We start from the raw sequence: 18,876 nt of genomic DNA on the forward strand, positions 1-18,876 counted from the left end.
AGTTGGTGATTGGAGTTTCGTGAGCAGATTCCGTCGCAACGCAAAACGCCTTTCTTCTAATGATTTCCAGCCCAAATCCCGTATCATTTCTGTGACACTCTCTCCCATATTTCGCTATAATACAAAACGTGCTACCCCTCTTTGAACTTTTTCGATGTACTCCGTCAGTCCTACCTGGTAAGGATCCCACACCTCGCAGCAGTATTTTAAAAGAGGACGGACAAGCGTAGTGTAGGCAGTCTCCTAAGTAGGTGTGTTAAGTGTCCTGCCAATAAAAGGCAGCCTTTGGTTAGCCTTCCCCATAACATTTTCTGTGTGTTCTTTCCAATTTAAGGTGTTCGTAATTGTAATACCTAGGCATTTAGTTGAATTTACGGCTTTTAGATTAGACGGATTTATCGTGTAACCGAAGTTCAACGAGTTCCTTTTAGTACTCATGTGGATGACCTCACACGTTTCGTTATTTAGGGTCAACTGCCACTTTTCGTACCATTCAGATATCTTTTCTAAATCGTTTTGCATTTTGTTTTGATCTTCTGATGCCTTTATTAGTCGATAAACGACAGCGTCATCTGCAAACAACCGACGACGGCTGCTCAGATTGTCTCCCAAATCGTTTATATAGATAAGGAACAGCAAAGGGCCTACAACAACACCTTGCGGAACGCCTGAAATCACTTCTGTTTTGAATTATCTTTAACAGATTACGGTATTCCAAAAACCAGGGCCGCACACTGAGTTCCGTGAGCGTCCCTTCAACGTTCTCCTGATTATTTCTTTGTGTATCCCTTTCCCCGCTGCAGTACTCAGCCTTGACAATATTCCAAGAAACTGTAGTAGAGGGATATAAGAACATTCATTTCCCTAAGCTGTACGAACGGGTGGGGCCACCATAAACTATCGAATCTATTATGGTCCCAGCAACACTCATGGGAGAATTAGTCGCATAAGTCGTCTAACATCTCCTAAAATCAAACTGATATTTTTACGAAGTTCCAAGACAATGCAAGGGGGAGGGCCAGTAACCTGGATTATTAAATTTTATTTTTTGGAATTCCATCACAATTGCGCTCAAAAACTTTTATTTCTGGTCGCAAGTTTCGGACTACGACTACATTTCGAACGAAAAAGGAAGAAAGAATTTACGTCCTGTAGACATCGACATCATTAGAGACGAGCGCAAGCGCGGATTGTGTCAAGGATGGGGAAGGAAATCAGCCCCGTCCTTTCAAAGAAACCACCCAGCTATTTGCCTGGAACGATTTAGAAAATCATAAGAAACCTAAATCTGGATGGCTGGGCGCGGGTTTGAACCGTCGTCCTCCAGAACGCGAGTCCAGCGTGCTGACCACTGCGCCATCTTTCTCGGTAGGGGCAATACGGAGAGGGAGTAGTCACTCCATTTCTGCAAGAAGAGGTGCCTACGGAAATTTCTCAGGCAAGGGACCTGTTCCCGACAACATTTACGCCTATTTATTATACCAGATAGAACCCGTCAGGTTGAGCACTTTTGTCTCTACTGTGGATGGATATTTAACACCTGCAAATGTTCTGGTGTTGTAATAATAAAAAAGAGTGTCAATTGTGATACCGCTAATGGAAAGCCTTGTCAACCAATTGTTTTTTGTTGAGCATATTTTGGAGAAGTCTAAGACAAACCCAGCTGCGCATTACAAAGCCATAGAGAACTGTAAGGAATAAGTGAATATGAATTTGTTTCTATTTTTTCCGTTTCTGTCACAGTTGTGCACAAAATGTTTGTTTCTAACGATCTGTTTCAGACTACATAGTCCATTTTCAGAGTCCGTACTTTTCGTGGGAGCTTTCAGTACCTGTCTTTGTGAAGTTAATCGATCCAGAAGAAGCAGTAATATTCCAAACATGTAAAAATACCTGTTACGAGCGTTGTACACTACTGGCCATTAAAATTGCTACACCACGAAGATGACTTGCTACAGACGGGAAATTTAACCGACAGGAAGAAGATGCTGTGATATGCAAACGATTAGCTTTTCAGAGCATTCACATAAGGTTGGCGCCGGTGGTGACACCTACAACCTGCTGACATGAGGAAAGTTTCCAACCGATTTCTCATACACAAACAGCTGTTGACCGGCGTTGCCTGGTGAAACGTTGATGTGATGCCTCGTGTAAGGAGGCGAAATGCGTACCATCACGTTTCCGACTTTGATAAACGTCGGACTGTAGCCTATCGCGATTGCGATTTATCGTATCGCGACATTCCTGCTCGCGTTGCTCGAGATCCACTGACTGTTAGCAGAATATGTAATCGGTGGGTTCAGTAGGGTCATATGGAACGCCGTGCTGGATCCCAAGGGCCTCGTATCACTAGCAGTCGAGATGAAAGGCATCTTATCCGCAAGGCTGTAACGGATCGTGCAGCCACGTCTCGATCCCTGAGTCAACAGATGGGGAAGTTTGCAAGACGACAACCATCTGCACGAACAGTTCGACGACGTATGCAGCAGCATGGACTATCAGCTCGGAGACCATGGCTGCGGTTACCCTTGACGCTGCATCAGAGACAGGAGCGTCTGCGAGATAGTGTACTCAACGACGAACGTGGGTGCACGAGTGGCAAAACGTCATTTTTTCGGATGAATCTAGGTTCTGTTTACAGCATCATGATGGTCGCATCCGTGTTTGGCGACAACGCGGTGAACACACATTGGGAGTGTGTATTCGTCTTCGCCATACTGACGTATCACCCGGCGTGATGGTATGGGGTGCCATCGGTTACACGTCTCGGTCAACTCTTGTTCGCATTGACGGCACTTTGTACAGTTGACGTTACATTTCAGAAGTATTAGGACTCTTGACTCCACCCATCATTCGATCCCTGCTGCGGATGCTCCCGGCGGAGGTTGGAGTCCTCCCTCGGGCATGGGTGTGTGTGTTTGTCCTTAGGATAATTTAGGTTAATTAGTGTATAAGCTTAGGGACTGATGACCTTAGCAGTTAAGTCCCATAAGATTTCACACAAATTTGAACATTTTCGATCTCTCCGAATCCCTGCATTTCTGCAGGATAATGCACGACCGCATGTTGCAGGTCCTGTATGGGCCTTTCTGGATACAGAAAACGTTCGACTGCTGCCCTGGCCAGCACATTCTCCAGATCTCTCACCAACTGAAAACGTCAGGTCAATGGTGGCCGAGCAACTGGCTCGTCACAATACCCCAGTCACTACTCTTGGTGAACTGTGGTATCGAGTTGAAGCTGCATGAGCAGCTGTACCTGTATACGCCATCCAAGCTCTGTTTGACTCAATGCTTAGGCGTATCAGGTCAGTTATTACGGCCAGAGGTGGTTGTTCTCGGAACTGATTTCCCAGAATCTATGCACCCAAATTGCGTGGAATTGTAATCACATATCAGTTCTAGTATAATATATTTGTCCAATGAATACCCATTTATCATCTGCATTTCTTCTTGGTGTAGCAATTTTAATGGCCAGTAGTGTATAATTTTACACTGATGAACATGTATGTTAACATTTCCAAATATATATATATATATATATATATATATATATATATATATATATATTGTGTGTGTGTGCGTGTATGCGTCCTTGTGCGGTGTCTGTTCTGTCGCATATATATGCGAATTACAAGCGCGCGCGCGCGCGCGCGCGCACACACACACACACACACACACACACACACACACACACGCACACACAGTAATGACCTCGATATCGACGGAACATTAAACCCAATCTTCCTTCCTCCATCATGGCCCTTAAATTGTCTGGAGCTCATCTTCTTCATCCAGTGTATCTTTTGTGAGTAGCATCTCAAGGATGCATCGGCTGAATCCTTCCTCTGACTTTTTACACTGTTACCACCATTCTTAGTGATTGGTAAAGTCAAAAGTGGTGTAACTTGTAGAGGCTATGGGGATTCTCAGGCGCAGACTGGATGAGGCACGATAAGTCACATGCAGGTCGGTGACTTCCGAAACCTTTATTTATTTCCGAACAGTTTGTAATAGTAACTTATGCCTATGTCAGACGGGCTCTATGTGGTGAGCGTCAAACCCACGGACCATGGGCCGGCCGCGGTGGTCGAGCGGTTCTAGGTACTTCAGTCCGGAACCGCGCGACTGCTACGGTCGCAGGTTCGAATCCTGCCACGGGCATGGAGCGTGTGATGTCCTTAGGTTTGTTAGGTTTAGGTAGTTCTAAGTTCTAAGGGACTGATGACATGAGATGTCATGTCCCATAGTCATAGTGCTCAGAGCCATTTGAGCCATTTGAACCATTTGGGGAGGGGGGGGGGGGAGGTCACGAGGTCGGCAGTAACTGTTTCGTAAGCATAGTTGTGGGATTTAATTCTAAATTGCTTTATGCGTGTTAGTATGTACAGGGTGTTTCAAAAATGACCAGTATATTTGAAACGGCAATAAAAACTAAACGAGCAGCGATAGAAATACACCGTTTGTTGCAATATGCTTGGGACAACAGTACATTTTCAGACGGACAAACTTTCGAAATTACAGTAGTTACAAATTTTCAACAACAGATGGCGCTGCGGTCTGGGAAACTCTATAGTACGATATTTTCCACATATCCACCATGCGCAGCAATAATATGGCGTAGTCTCTGAATGAAATTACCCGAAGCCTTTGACAACGTGTCTGGCGGAATGGCTTCACATGCAGATGAGATGTACTGCTTCAGCTGTTTAATTGTTTCTGCATTCTGGCGGTACACCTGGTCTTTCAAGTGTCCCCACAGAAAGAAGTCACAGGGGTTCATGTCTGGCGAATAGGGAGGCCAATCCACGCCGCCTCCTGTATGTTTCGGATAGCCCAAAGCAATCACACGATCATCGAAATATTCATTCAGGAAATTAAAGACGTCGGCCGTGCGATGTGGCCGGGCACCATCTTGCATAAACCACGAGGTGTTCGCAGTGTCGTCTAAGGCAGTTTGTACCGCCACAAATTCACGAAGAATGTCCAGATAGCGTGATGCAGTAATCGTTTCGGATTTGAAAAATGGGCCAATGATTCCTTTGGAAGAAATGACGACCCAGACCAGTACTTTTTGAGGATGCAGGGATGATGGGACTGCAACATGGGGCTTTTCGGTTCCCCATATGCGCCAGTTCTGTTTATTGACGAAGCCGTCCAGGTAAAAATAAGCTTCGTCAGTAAACCAAATGCTGCCCACATGCATATCGCCGTCATCAATCCTGTGCACTATATCGTTAGCGAATGTCTCTCGTGTAGCAATGGTAGCGGCGCTGAGGGGTTGCCGCGTTTGAATTTTGTATAGATAGAGGTGTAAACTGTGGCGCATGAGACGATACGTGGACGTTGGCGTCATTTGGACCGCAGCTGCAACACGGCGAACGGAAACCCGAGGCCGCTGTCGGATCACCTGCTGCACTAGCTGCGCGTTGCCCTCTGTGGTTGCCGTACGAGGTCGCCCTACCTTTCCAGCACGTTCATCCGTCACGTTCCCAGTCCGTTGAAATTTTTCAAACAGATCCTTTATTGTATCGCTTTTCGGTCCTTAGGTTACATTAAACCTCCATTGAAAACTTCGTCTTGTTGCAACAACACTGTGTTCTAGGCGGTGGAATTCCAACACCAGAAAAATCCTCTGTTCTAAGGAATAAACCATGTTGTCTACAGCACACTTGCACGTTGTGAACAGCACACGCTTACAGCAGAAAGACGACGTACAGAATGGCGCACCCACAGACTGCGTTGTCTTCTATATCGTTCACATCACTTGCAGCGCCATCTGTTGTTGAAAATTGTAACTACTGTAATTTCGAAAGTTTGTCCGCCTGAAAATGTACTGTTGTCCCAAGCATATTGCAACAAACGGTGTATTTCTATCGCTGCTCGTTTAGTTTTTATTGCCGTTTCAAATATACCAGTCATTTTTTAAACACCCTGTATAATGAGACAAATGAAAGTCACGCGATATGCAGTTGACAATTTTTAGCTCAATGATACTGTTATTATTTTTAACAAATTGGGTTATCATATATAGCTCTTTATTAACAGTTTTTTTCCGACTGAAATTTTTGTACTGTTTAAAACTGATATACAAAAGTCCTCTAAATAACTTAAATTATGATGCAGTTTCATGGAGTATGCGCTCCCCATCGTGATACAGTTGTCAAGCGAGGATGTATAATATGTACCGGACTAAGACTATGATTCGTATTCGATAAGACAGAGTGTTTTTCCTTGTCACATAGATTTGGATTTCCTTTCATTTCTCCAAGTGAAACGTTCGAATGCTTCCTGGACAAAGGTTTAACATGTTCGTTGTAGATGGACAGACAGAAGATTTTTTTTTTCTTTTTCCTGCGGCTCCATTACTACCCTCTTTTTCTCAACAAGTTGTTTTTTTCAAACATCTCCTTCATAGTGGGCATCACAGACATAAATTTATTAAAAGAAGGCGACAGTTTTCGACATGGACTGCTGTTTATTTAGACCTCTTCTTCGTTTCAAAAATCGTTTCCGATTTTTAAGCCATTTCTGAGTGTTTAGTTATAATAAAGTGGCGCAAGTGTGAAAATGGCAGCGTATTCACATAATGTGCTTCCACCCATCTTCGTTTACAAATTATACTGTGGACGGTGGTTTGATAGATAGTCGGCGCATATAAGTGTGTAACCTTCCAGAACAGTAAAATCTCCAAACCAAAATGGACGGGAAGCATTTAATCAGAATACGCTGCCATTCTCATACGTGTTGGCATTTTTTTCTAACTAAACACTCAAAAATTCCTTACAAAGAAAACGCCAGTTGTCGAACGAAGAAGAGGTCTAAATGAACAGCAACCTATTTCGGAAAACGCCGCATTCGTATTGATCGGTGTGGCTACTGACGACAGTAAGCATCATTTTCCAGTTTTAGCTGTTCTTCGTCTGCGAGTTGCGAGCCTTTATTTCCTGCCAGACTCCCTTGATCCCATTATAAACTGCCTTCTTCGGGTCTTCGACAGAGCCCGCCCCCTTCCACCCCCATCCCCCCTCCGCCATTCCATTTTGTGTTCTTCTTCTAGCTTAAAACTACAGGAGTTATCTGTTTTCAACATTCGTCTAAATTTAGTCCTATGGGATATCAAGTTCTTCAAGGTCCTTATCACCTTCTTGGAACCGTCGGAATATTTCCGCCTTTGGCTTTATGAAATTCCAGGTTATCTTTGTTAGACGATCATCGGCCGTTCTCTTTAATTGTGTCATTCTTTACAGTACCTCATCTGACCTCAAGCATACCTACCAGACCATTAATCCATATGCTGCCTAAAACCTTCGTTAATATACTGCGTTCTCTTTTGACTTATTTATCGACTAGTCATCGTCTATTAATAGCCAAAGTCTCCGTAGCATATACTCCTAGTGGTTTCACAATCATACCGTAGTGTCTGCACTTGTCTCCACTGCTCAGCTCCCTCTTATTATACAAGTTTTTCCTCACTGCATGTGCTTTGCCCAATTTACAGATTCTAAAATCATTCGCTTAGTGTTTCAAGCCGTGCTGTTGCAATACATCTCCTATGTATCTAAATTTCTTCACACAATGAAACTTCCCTCGGTTTATAATCATCCATTCAGGTCCATCGTTTATGTTTCTCAAGCATTTTTTGTCTTCCCAAAGAACACCTGTAAATCTACGTTCTCAGCTATCCCTCTCAATCGATCACCCTCTATGATTTTCGGGTTAATAAACACAAATTATGATTTCTTAATGTTCGTTATACATTTCGTATAAAATTACGAACATGAACATTTATAGAAACTGATGAGTTACTTTTAAGTAAGCCATTTTCTTGCTTATTTCCATTAGTATGGTAGAGTTGTATATGCTCTGTACAAAAATTGACGACGTGGGCCGTTGGTGATTGTGTCTATTGTTCTGAATATTGTGCATTAGAAGACGGAGATTTCGAGAAACGGTTGGTAAAGTGATTTTGAAGCTGTGATAAGAGCAACATTCAGGTGCGTAGTCTGGGATGCAACTATGAATATTAAGTGAAACATTGAGATGGAGTTCAACATTAAAGATTCGTGGCGCCCTCCATCGGTAATGCAGTAATTCAATATGGTGTTGGCCCACCCTTAGCCTTGGTGACAGCTCCCACTCTCGCAGGCATACATTCAATCAGGTGCTGGAAGGTTACTTGGATAATGGCAGCCCATTCTTCGTGGAGTGCTGCACTGAGCAGAAGTATCGATGTCTGTTGGTGAGGCCTGGAGCAAAGTCGGCCTTCCAAAACACCCAAAGGTCAGGACTCTGTGCAGACCAGTCCATTACAGGGATGTTATTCACGTGTAACCACTCCGCTACAGGCCGTGCATTATGAACAGGTGCTCGATCGTGTTGAAAGATGCAATCGCCATCCCCGAATTACATTTCAACAGTGGGAAGCAAGAAGGTGCTTAAAACATCAATATAGGCCTGTGCTGTGATAGTGCCACGCAAAACAATAAGGCATGCAAGACTTCTCCATGAAAAACACAACCACACCATAACACCGAGTTTTACTGTTGGCACTACACACGCTGGTAGATGACGTTAACCGGGCATTCGCCATACCCACACCCTGCCATCGGAACTCCACATTGTGTACTCCACACAACGTTTTTCCACTGTTCAGTTGTCCAATGTTTACGCCCCTTACACGAAGCGAAGCGTCGTTTGGAATTTATCGGCGTGATGTATGGCTTATGAGCAGCCGCTCGGCCATGAAATCCAAGTTTTCTCACCTCCCACCTAACTGTGATAGTACTTGCAGTGGATCCTGATGCAGTCTGGAATTCCTGCGTGATGGCCTGGACAGATATCTGCCTATTACACTTGACGACCCTCTTCAACTGTCGGCGGTCTCAGTCAGTTAAGAGACGAGGTCGGCTTCCACGCTTTTGTGCTATACGTGTCCCTTCACGTTTCCACTTCACTATCACCCCAGATAACGTAAGAAACAGATTGACCGTCCTTACGGCGGAACAGGCAACCGTAAAAATAGTTTTCCCGTCGGTCAACAGATGTTGCAGGCGACGCTACGATGCTAACTGACCTGTCCATGTCGCGGAATTGGCAACGCTGTATCTTCGGTGACGTGAATGACGCTGATTTGTGTTCGGGTAGAGCTCTGCGCGCGAAATGCATTCGTCACACAGCTGACTGTAGACCACGATCGGCTATGGTTTTTCCCGAGTTTTCAATCGAAGAATGTAGATTAGCTCCTGTAATTCTACAAACCGAGTTTATTTCTACTGTAGGGACACTTCTCACAATCATTTGCGAAACGAAAAGTAATACACAATCTGCACTCGTGCAGACCTGTTACTATAAGCAATGTTGTTTTCGAGTGAAATCTGTGTGAGGATTATTAGCGCACAGATAAAAAAAATTAAAATAGGCAGCGTCTATAGTTTGCATGCTATGCTCGCTCTCTTCTATCCTCCTCCCTTCATTCCAGTATAAACGTTTGTTCACATGTATAAACGAATGGCAGTGAACATTGGCGAATTATCTATGAATACTCATTTGCAGCAGTGTAAACGAGGTTTTACAGTCGTTCACTTCGTTCGCTCTAGTATATACCAGGATTTAGAGGGACCGATGACCTAGCAGTTAGATGACGGCTATTATTCATTTATTTCACTGTTACGATCTCAGCTCTAGAGCCATTTTCAAGTACCAAGGGAAAAGTCTTGTAAGGTAATGCTTCTTAAATTGTTTACCAAATGTTACCACACTATGCTTTGCATTTTGTTATCCATATCTTGTATTGGTTTCAGTTTTCACATTGCACACAAATACGCCTCTACAGCCAAAATTACGATAGTGAAGTGAATAAACAGTTTAAAAAAAGTCCAAATCGCAGCAAAGATTTCATTTAAAAATTATATGATATGATTCTTGTAGATGAAGGGCTGCCACGTTCCATCAGAATATAAGATCGACAAAATTTAGATAGGATCGAATGCTTAGGGCTCTTTATTAATTCTTACACGTAACTAATTTATAGATTTACCTGAATTTAAAATCCACTCGCGTAACCTTTCTTTATTTTTGACGGGAATCTGAACATTTTTAGTTCAGGATTTGTCCGTCTACTCCTTCCACAGTTGATATACTCGCAGGCCCTCGGCATGACGACTCGATCCACTACCACGGGTATGCCAGAAACAGCTGTACTTCACAGACGCCAAATGGTGGAGAGCTGCACGCGTTCGGCCGACGTTGCCACATATTTCACAGAACGGAGTGCCATCTAGTGGTTGATTCCACAAGTAAGGGTGTGACGCTGTTGCCGCCTGGTGGCCGTTCCCTGACAAGGGTTGCCTCTTAGACCAAGCGATTGGGCAATCTGTTCCTTACGTGATCTGGGCTATCACATCGGAAACAGTGGACCTAGGGATGTTTATCAATGTGGAAATCTCGCGTACAGACGTATGAAGCAAGTGAAACCCAATCGCCTGACCACGTTCGAAGTCCGTGACTTCCGCGGAGAGCCCCATTCTGCTCTCTCACGTTGTCTAATGACTAATGAGGTCGCTGGTATGGAGTACCTGGCCGTACGCGGCAGTGAAATGTACCTAATATGAAAAACGTATGTTTTTGGCGTGTCCGGATACTTCTGATCACAAAGTATAGTTCTAAATAAACGCAGGATGTGCTACATGTTGTAGAGTAGGTAAATATGGGAATTTGGAAGAAGTTTTCTTAGCAAATAATTGTAACACCGTAACGTCCCCTTAGAAAAATTATACATGACTGTGCTTAAACTGACACACTATATTTTTAGCGCAACGCAATCTGACTTTCAATAATCCTTACAAATGAATGGCCCTGACTAACATTAACCTATACATTTCACAAATAACTTACCTCACAAAAATCTTCGTTACTCGAATTACTGCAATGCAGCGAGCGCCACTACTGCCAGCTAAATAAAAGATTCAAACTACTGAAGGGACTAACTACTGATAGGCATAGTTAGCAAATGAAAGATCTTGATAGAGAACAAGCAATTTATTTACCTTAATAGTGTTCAAAAGTCATTATATATCTCAGTCCGTGATATCCAATATTACAAATTTACTCTTTCTGATGGACACACGTCCAGATCGTCCGCTCTCAAAATTCCGCCATCTCTCTCCCCACATCCACCACTGCTGACGGCTCACCTCCCACTGCGGCAACGCTACGCGCTGTTAACACCCAGCTGCCCAATACTACAATGGCAGACAACAATGCAAACTAGCCACAGACTGCACACAGCACAGCCAGTGATTTTCATACAGAGCGCTACGTGGCGTTACCAATAAGAAAACCTAAACAGCCTACTTACAACACTTGTAATAATAAGGTTAAGAAATGAATTAGAATTTGCGCAGCGGTGTACTCGGGGTAGTAATAAGAAAACAGACAATGTTATTCACGTAGTTTATGGTTCAAATGGCTCTGAGCACTATGGAACTTAACTTCTGAGGTCATCAGTCCCCTAGAACTTAGAACTACTTAAACCTAACTAACCTAAGGACATCACACACACCATGCCCGAGGCAGGATTCGAACCTGCGACCGTAGCTGTCGCCCGGTTCCACACTGTAGGGCCTAGAACCGCTCGGTCATCCCTGCCGGCACGTAGTTTATCCCTTATGAATGTTTTGGTAAGGAATTAGGAGGTTCTGCGCAGAATCGTAGAGGAAAGGAATATGTGGAAAACACTGATAAGGAGAAGGGACAGGATGATAGGACATCTGCTAAGACATGAGGGAATGACTTCCATGGTACTAGAATGAGCTATAGAGGGCAAAAGCTGTAGAGGAAGGCAGAGATTGGAATACATCCAGCAAATAATTGAGGACGTAGGTTGCAAGTGCTACTCTGGGATGAAGAGGTTGGCACAGCAGAGGAATTCGTGGCGGGCCGCATCAAACCACTCAGAAGACTGAGGACAAAAAACAGTTCTGGAAAACCGTAATGGAGTATTAAATGCATAATATCTAAAAACAGCTGCAACTAGTTACTTAATGAAATATTTGTTTATTTTCATTACTACGTCTGGAAGATTTCAGACTCAATTTCCGATGCTTATGTAATCACTCTAAAAACCACGCACTTGATAATGGAGGCTGCTTCACTGCATTAGAAGATGCAATACGTTTAATTTAATAAGTGCTAGTTAATATGCAAGTTATGTATAATATTCGAATTATTGACTCAATATTTCTAAAAAATATGTCTTCACTTATACGCAACATATAATGGAGTTCGAAACCCCTAGAAAGTCCCTCCTTGGTGTATTTGGACAGGTCTATTGGAGATGAGTTCTGCCACCATTCTGCTCGGCATTTAGTAATTGATAAAGGAGTTGCTTTGATTAATTGTGAAAAGCTCTTTCTTGATTTCAGTTTGAATGACTCAGAACTATGTCCAGACATAGGTCTTGCTTTTGTGTTTCAGCCTCTATGGCAGATCGTCTTCTCACATCTGGGGGACCTATGCCCCTTAGTTGACAGATCTGATTTACAGCGGTAGACAGCATCCTGTCATGACACGACCTGTCTCGTTCAGAGCTACGTTCACTTGAAGAAAGTCATTATTACCGCCAAGAACTACCGATAAAATTTCCTTATAAAACAACCAGCTTCGGTCCATCTCCTCTTCCCCGCTCTCTATCCATCTCCCCATCCCCCCATCTGTCCATCTCCCTCGACCCCTGCCTCCTCCTTTCCCTTCTTTATCCATATGCTGCTGCCCTTCTCTGTGCATCTCCTCCCCCCCCCCCCTCCTCCACCTCTCTATCTATCTTCTCCACCGTGCCTCTCTGTCTGTCCGAGCGGTTCTAGGCGCGTCAGTCTGGAACCGTGCGACCGCTAAGGTCGCAGGTTCGAATCCTGCCTCGGGCATGGATGTGTGTGATGTCCTTAGGTTAGTTAGGTTTAAGTAGTTCTAAGTTCTTGGGGACTGATGACCTGAGCTGTTAAGTCCCATAGTGCTCAGAGCCATTTGAACCATTCTCTGTCTGTCAAAATACTTACAGTCCCTTTCCTCTACACATTATCACCCTTACTCCAAAAAGAGGTTGGCGGTTCTTATCCGCACAGAATTTATTTCTAGATTATAAGTAGTGTGTGTAACAGGTTTGGTTGAAATCGATCCAGTGGTTTAGGACGAACATTTTTACCCGAGGCTATTCCCACGTATGCACATGTCACATACTCGTATATTCGCTTGTATCTCTAGCGTATTTGGCCTGAAATTTCTTTTCCTGCCGCTCAGTGTTTATGACGTGATATCTCCTGAACTTTTTGTCGTACAATGATAAAAATTTTGCTAGTGCGGTCTGTGGTATATGCGACTACTGTCTGCAAATTGCACCGCATGAACAGCGAAAATGTAGTAAGTCATAAACTTTTTTCTTTCAACATTTTTCGCCGGCCGCGGTGGTCAAGCGGTTCTGGCGCTGCAGTCCGGAACCGCGGGACTGCTACGGTCTCAGGTTCGAATCCTGCCTCGGGCATGGGTGTGTGTGATGTCCTTAGGTTAGTTAGGTTTAAGTAGTTCTAAGTTCTAGGGGACTTATGACCTAAGATGTTGAGTCCCATAGTGCTCAGAGCCATTTTTCAACATTTTTATGGTGTCTGACAGGGAAAAAAGTTTCGAGAAGGTTTGAAATTATGTGTAAAGTCTGTTCAATATCACTAAGTCTCTTTATCACCTAACAGATGAACAAAGTCTGGTATACACCGAAGCGTCAAAGAAACTGATATAGGCATGCGTATTCAAATACTGAGACACGTAAACAGGCAGCATACGGATCTACGATCGGCAACACATATATAAGACAGCAAGTCTCTGGCGCAGTTGTTAGATCGGTTACTGTCCGCACCTCGTGGTTTAGTGGCTAGCGTTGCTGCCTCTGGATCACGGGGTCTCGGGTTCGATTCCCGACCGGGCTGGGGATGTTCTCTGCCCGGGGACTGGGTGTTTATGTTGTCCTCATCATTTCATCATCATCATTCGTGACAGTGACTAGACTGTGTAAAACTGGATTGTGTAGAAATTGGGACTGAGTTTAAGCACTTCAGTGATGACCACGCAGTTGAGCGCCCCACAAACCAAACATCATCATCATCACCGGTTACTGCTGCTAAAATGGCAGGTTAGCAAGATTTAAGTAAGTTTGAACGTGGTGTTATACACTCCTGGAAATTGAAATAAGAACACCGTGAATTCATTGTCCCAGGAAGGGGAAACTTTATTGACACATTCCTGGGGTCAGATACATCACATGATCACACTGACAGAACCACAGGCACATAGACACAGGCAACAGAGCATGCACAATGTCGGCACTAGTACAGTGTATATACACCTTTCGCAGCAATGCAGGCTTCTATTCTCCCATGGAGACGATCGTAGAGATGCTGGATGTAGTCCTGTGGAACGGCTTGCCATGCCATTTCCACCTGGCGCCTCAGTTGGACCAGCGTTCGTGCTGGACGTGCAGACCGCGTGAGACGACGCTTCATCCAGTCCCAAACATGCTCAATGGGGGACAGATCCGGAGATCTTGCTGGCCAGGGTAGTTGACTTACACCTTCTAGAGCACGTTGGGTGGCACTTGATACATGCGGACGTGCATTGTCCTGTTGGAACAGCAAGTTCCCTTGCCGGTCTAGGAATGGTAGAACGATGGGTTCGATGACGGTTTGGATGTACCGTGCACTATTCAGTGTCCCCTCGACGATCACCAGTGGTGTACGGCCAGTGTAGGAGATCGCTCCCCACACCATGATGCCGGGTGTTGGCCCTGTGTGCCTCGGTCGTATGCAGTCCTGATTGTGGCGCTCACCTGCACGGCACCAAACACGCATACGACCATCATTGGCACCAAGGCAGAAGCGACTCTCATCGCTGAAGACGACACGTCTCCATTCGTCCCTCCATTCACGCCTGTCGCGACACCACTGGAGGCGGGCTGCACGATGTTGGGGCGTGAGCGGAAGACGGCCTAACGGTGTGCGGGACCGTAGCCCAGCTTCATGGAGACGGTTGCGAATGGTCCTCGCCGATACCCCAGGAGCAACAGTGTCCCTAATTTGCTGGGAAGTGGCGGTGCGGTCCCCTACGGCACTGCGTAGGATCCTACGGTCTTGGCGTGCATCCGTGCGTCGCTGCGGTCCGGTCCCAGGTCGACGGGCACGTGCACCTTCCGCCGACCACTGGCGACAACATCGATGTACTGTGGAGACCTCACGCCCCACGTGTTGAGCAATTCGGCGGTACGTCCACCCGGCCTCCCGCATGCCCACTATACGCCCTCGCTCAAAGTCCGTCAACTGCACATACGGTTCACGTCCACGCTGTCGCGGCATGCTACCAGTGTTAAAGACTGCGATGGAGCTCCGTATGCCACGGCAAACTGGCTGACACTGACGGCGGCGGTGCACAAATGCTGCGCAGCTAGCGCCATTCGACGGCCAACACCGCGGTTCCTGGTGTGTCCGCTGTGTCGTGCGTGTAATCATTGCTTGTACAGCCCTCTCGCAGTATCCGGAGCAAGTATGGTGGGTCTGACACACCGGTGTCAATGTGTTCTTTTTTCCATTTCCAGGAGTGTAGTTGGTGCTCGAGCGATGGGACACAGTATCTCCGACGTAGTGATGAAGTGTACCGTGAATATCAAGAATCGGCAAAACATGTTCAAATGTTCAAATGTGTGTGAAATCTTATGGGACTCAACTGCTAAGGTCATCAGTCCCTAAGCCTACACACTACTTAACCTAAATTATCCTAAGGACAAACACACACACCCATGCCCGAGAGAGGTCTAGAACCTCCGTCGGGACCAGCCGCACAGTCCATGACTGCAGCGCCTTAGACCGCTCGGCTGGCAAAACATCAAATCTCCGACATCACTGCGGCCGGAAAGAGATCGTGCAAGAACGGCACCAACGAGGACTGAAAAGAATTGTTCAACGTGACAGATGTGCAAACCTTCCGCAAACTGCTGCAAACTCAGTGCTGGGCCATCCACAAGTGTCAGAATGCGAAACATCCAACGAAACATATGGGCTTTCGGAGCCGAAGGCCCACTCGTGTACACTTGGTGACTGCACGACACAAACCTTTATGCCCCGCCTAGGCCCGTCAAAACCGACACTGGGTTGTTGGTGACTGGAGACATATTACCTGTTTGGAGGAGTCTCGTTTCAAATTGTATTGAGCGGATGGAAGTGTATGGATATGGGGACGACCCCATGAATCCATGGACCTGCATGTCAGCAGGGGACTGGTGGAGGCTCTGTAATGTTGTGGGGCGTGTGCAGCTGGAGTGATATGGGACCTCTGATACGTCTAGATACGACTCTGACAGGTGACACGTACGTAGGCAACCTGTCTGATAACGCGCATACATGCATGTCTACTGTGCATTTCGACGCACTTGGACAATTTTAGCAGGATAATACGACACACCACACGTCCAGAACTGCTACAGAGTGGCTCCAGGAACACGCTACTTAGTTTGAACACTTCCGCTGACCACCGAACTTCCCAGATGGGGAATACTCAGTATTGTAGAACACTCACTATAATGTCGTTTATTGAAACTGAACTACACTTGTCGAACAATCACTATATACACACAAAAACAAATAACTTGTAGACGACTATTCATCAAGAGTGTTGGTGAGGTCTGTCGGAGCTGGTCCTAGCTCGGTGAGGCCTTATAAAGCCGGCGGAGGCCGCCGGAGTACTCCAACTTTCCCTGTATCTGTGAGGCGACAACTGCAGAAAAAGGTTCGCATTAGTCTCTAGCAAGTTCTGTTTGTTTTGAAGAATTGTTTTCCTCTTTGTTGCGCCTTCAAGTACTTGTGTATGTTATATGGCACACAGGGGTGTCTTGAGTGTAGTCTGCCTAGTAGGGGCCGTCTGTGGCAGACGTAACACCAGATATGAACATTATTGAGCATATCTGGGAGGCCTTGCAACGTGCTGTTCATAAGAGATATCCACACCATTGTTACGGATTTATGGACCTGCAGGATTCACGGTTTCAGTACCCTCCGGCACTACTGCAGACATTAGTCGAGTCCTTGCCGCATCGGGTTGTGGTAGTTGTGCGTGCTCGCTGGGATCCTACACAGTATAGGTAGGTGTGCCAGTTTCTGTGGCTCTTCAGTGTATATGAAAGTGAGAACAGTCACTAATTTATGGATTTTATTATCTCACAGTAATGATTTTATTTCAGCAATATGATGCTATAAATGCTATTATGAAGCTGACGATGTTTTGCAAAACGACATTGGTTGTTAAATAAAGAAACCTGATCAGCAGCTCTTGGAACTAATAATGACGTTCTTGAAATACGAGCTGTGGTTTACCACCTTCCGAAAACTACAGCTACCTGTTTTGCACGAGCAGAGTTTCTGCAGACAGAGGCAGCCTACCCTGCGGCTCAGAAACTTAAAATGGATCGAAATGAGCGAGGAAAACATATGCATATATTATTAAGTTACTGGTTGCAGTTACTTTTAACTACAGGGTTATTACAAATGATTGAAGCAATTTCACAGCTCTACAATAACTTTATTATTTGAGATAATTTCACAATGCTTTGCACACACATACAAAGACTCAAAAAGTTTTTTTAGGCATTCACAAATGTTCGATATGTGCCCCTTTAGTGATTCGGCAGACATCAAGCCGATAATCAAGTTCCTCCTACACTCGGCGCAGCATGTCCCCATCAATGAGTTCGAAATCATCGTTGATGCGAGCTCGTAGTTCTGGCACGTTTCTAGGTAGAGGAGGTTTAAACACTGAATCTTTCACATAACCCCACAGAAAGAAATCGCATGGGGTTAAGTCGGGAGAGCGTGGAGTCCATGACATGAATTGCTGATCATGATCTCCACCACGACCGATCCATCGGTTTTCCAATCTCCTGTTTAAGAAATGCCGAACATCATGATGGAAGTGCGGTGGAGCACCATCCTGTTGAAAAGTGAAGTCGGCGCTGTCGGTCTCCAGTTGTGGCATGAACCATGTCCATATACACGTGTCCTGTAACGTTTTTTTCGCAGAAGAAAAAGGGGCCATAAACTTTAAACTGTGAGATTGCACAAAACACGTTAACTTTTGGTGAACTGCGAATTTGCTGCACGAATGCGTCAGGATTCTCTACCGCCCAGATTCGCACATTGTGCCTGTTCACTTCGCCATTAAAAAATATTGTTGCTTCATCACTGAAAACAAGTTTCGCACTGAACGCATCCTCTTCCATGAGCTGTTGCAACCGCGCCGAAAATTCAAAGCGTTTGACTTTGTCACCGGGTGTCAGGGCTTGTAGCAATTGTAAACGGTAAGGCTTCTGCTTTAGCCTTTTCCGTAAGATTTTCCAAACCGTCGGCTGTGGTACGTTTAGCTCCCTGCTTCGTCGACTTCCGCGGGCTACGCGTGAAACTTGCCCGCACGCGTTCAACAGTTTCTTCGCTCACTGCAGGCCGACCCGTTTGTTTCCCCTTACAGAGGCATCCAGAAGCTTTAAACTGCGCATACCATCGCCGAATGGAGTTAGCAGTTGGTGGATCTTTGTTGAATTTCGTCCTGAAGTGTCGTTGCACTGTTATGACTGACTGATGTGACTGCATTTCAAGCACGACATACACTTTCTCGGCTCCTGTCGCCATTTTGTCTCACTGCGCTCTCGAGCGCTCTGGCGGCGGAAGCCTGAAGTGCGGCTTCAGCCGAACAAAACTTTATGAGTTTTTCTACGTATCTGTAGTGTGTCGTGACCATATGTCAATGAATGGAGCTACAGTGAGTTTATGAAATCGCTTCAATCATTTGTGAT

The 18,876-nt window shown here is 45.2% G+C and overlaps 1 protein-coding gene across 1 annotated transcript in view; it reads left to right on the top strand.

Annotated features, from left to right (window-relative positions):
- Positions 1 to 18,876, top strand: part of LOC126188362 (LIM/homeobox protein Lhx2-like) — a 241,166-nt gene that overhangs the window by 35,907 nt on the left and 186,383 nt on the right. The window lies entirely within an intron of this gene.

This window comes from Schistocerca cancellata, chromosome 5 (assembly GCF_023864275.1).
Source record: "Schistocerca cancellata isolate TAMUIC-IGC-003103 chromosome 5, iqSchCanc2.1, whole genome shotgun sequence".
In the NCBI taxonomy this organism is placed as follows: domain Eukaryota; kingdom Metazoa; phylum Arthropoda; class Insecta; order Orthoptera; family Acrididae; genus Schistocerca; species Schistocerca cancellata.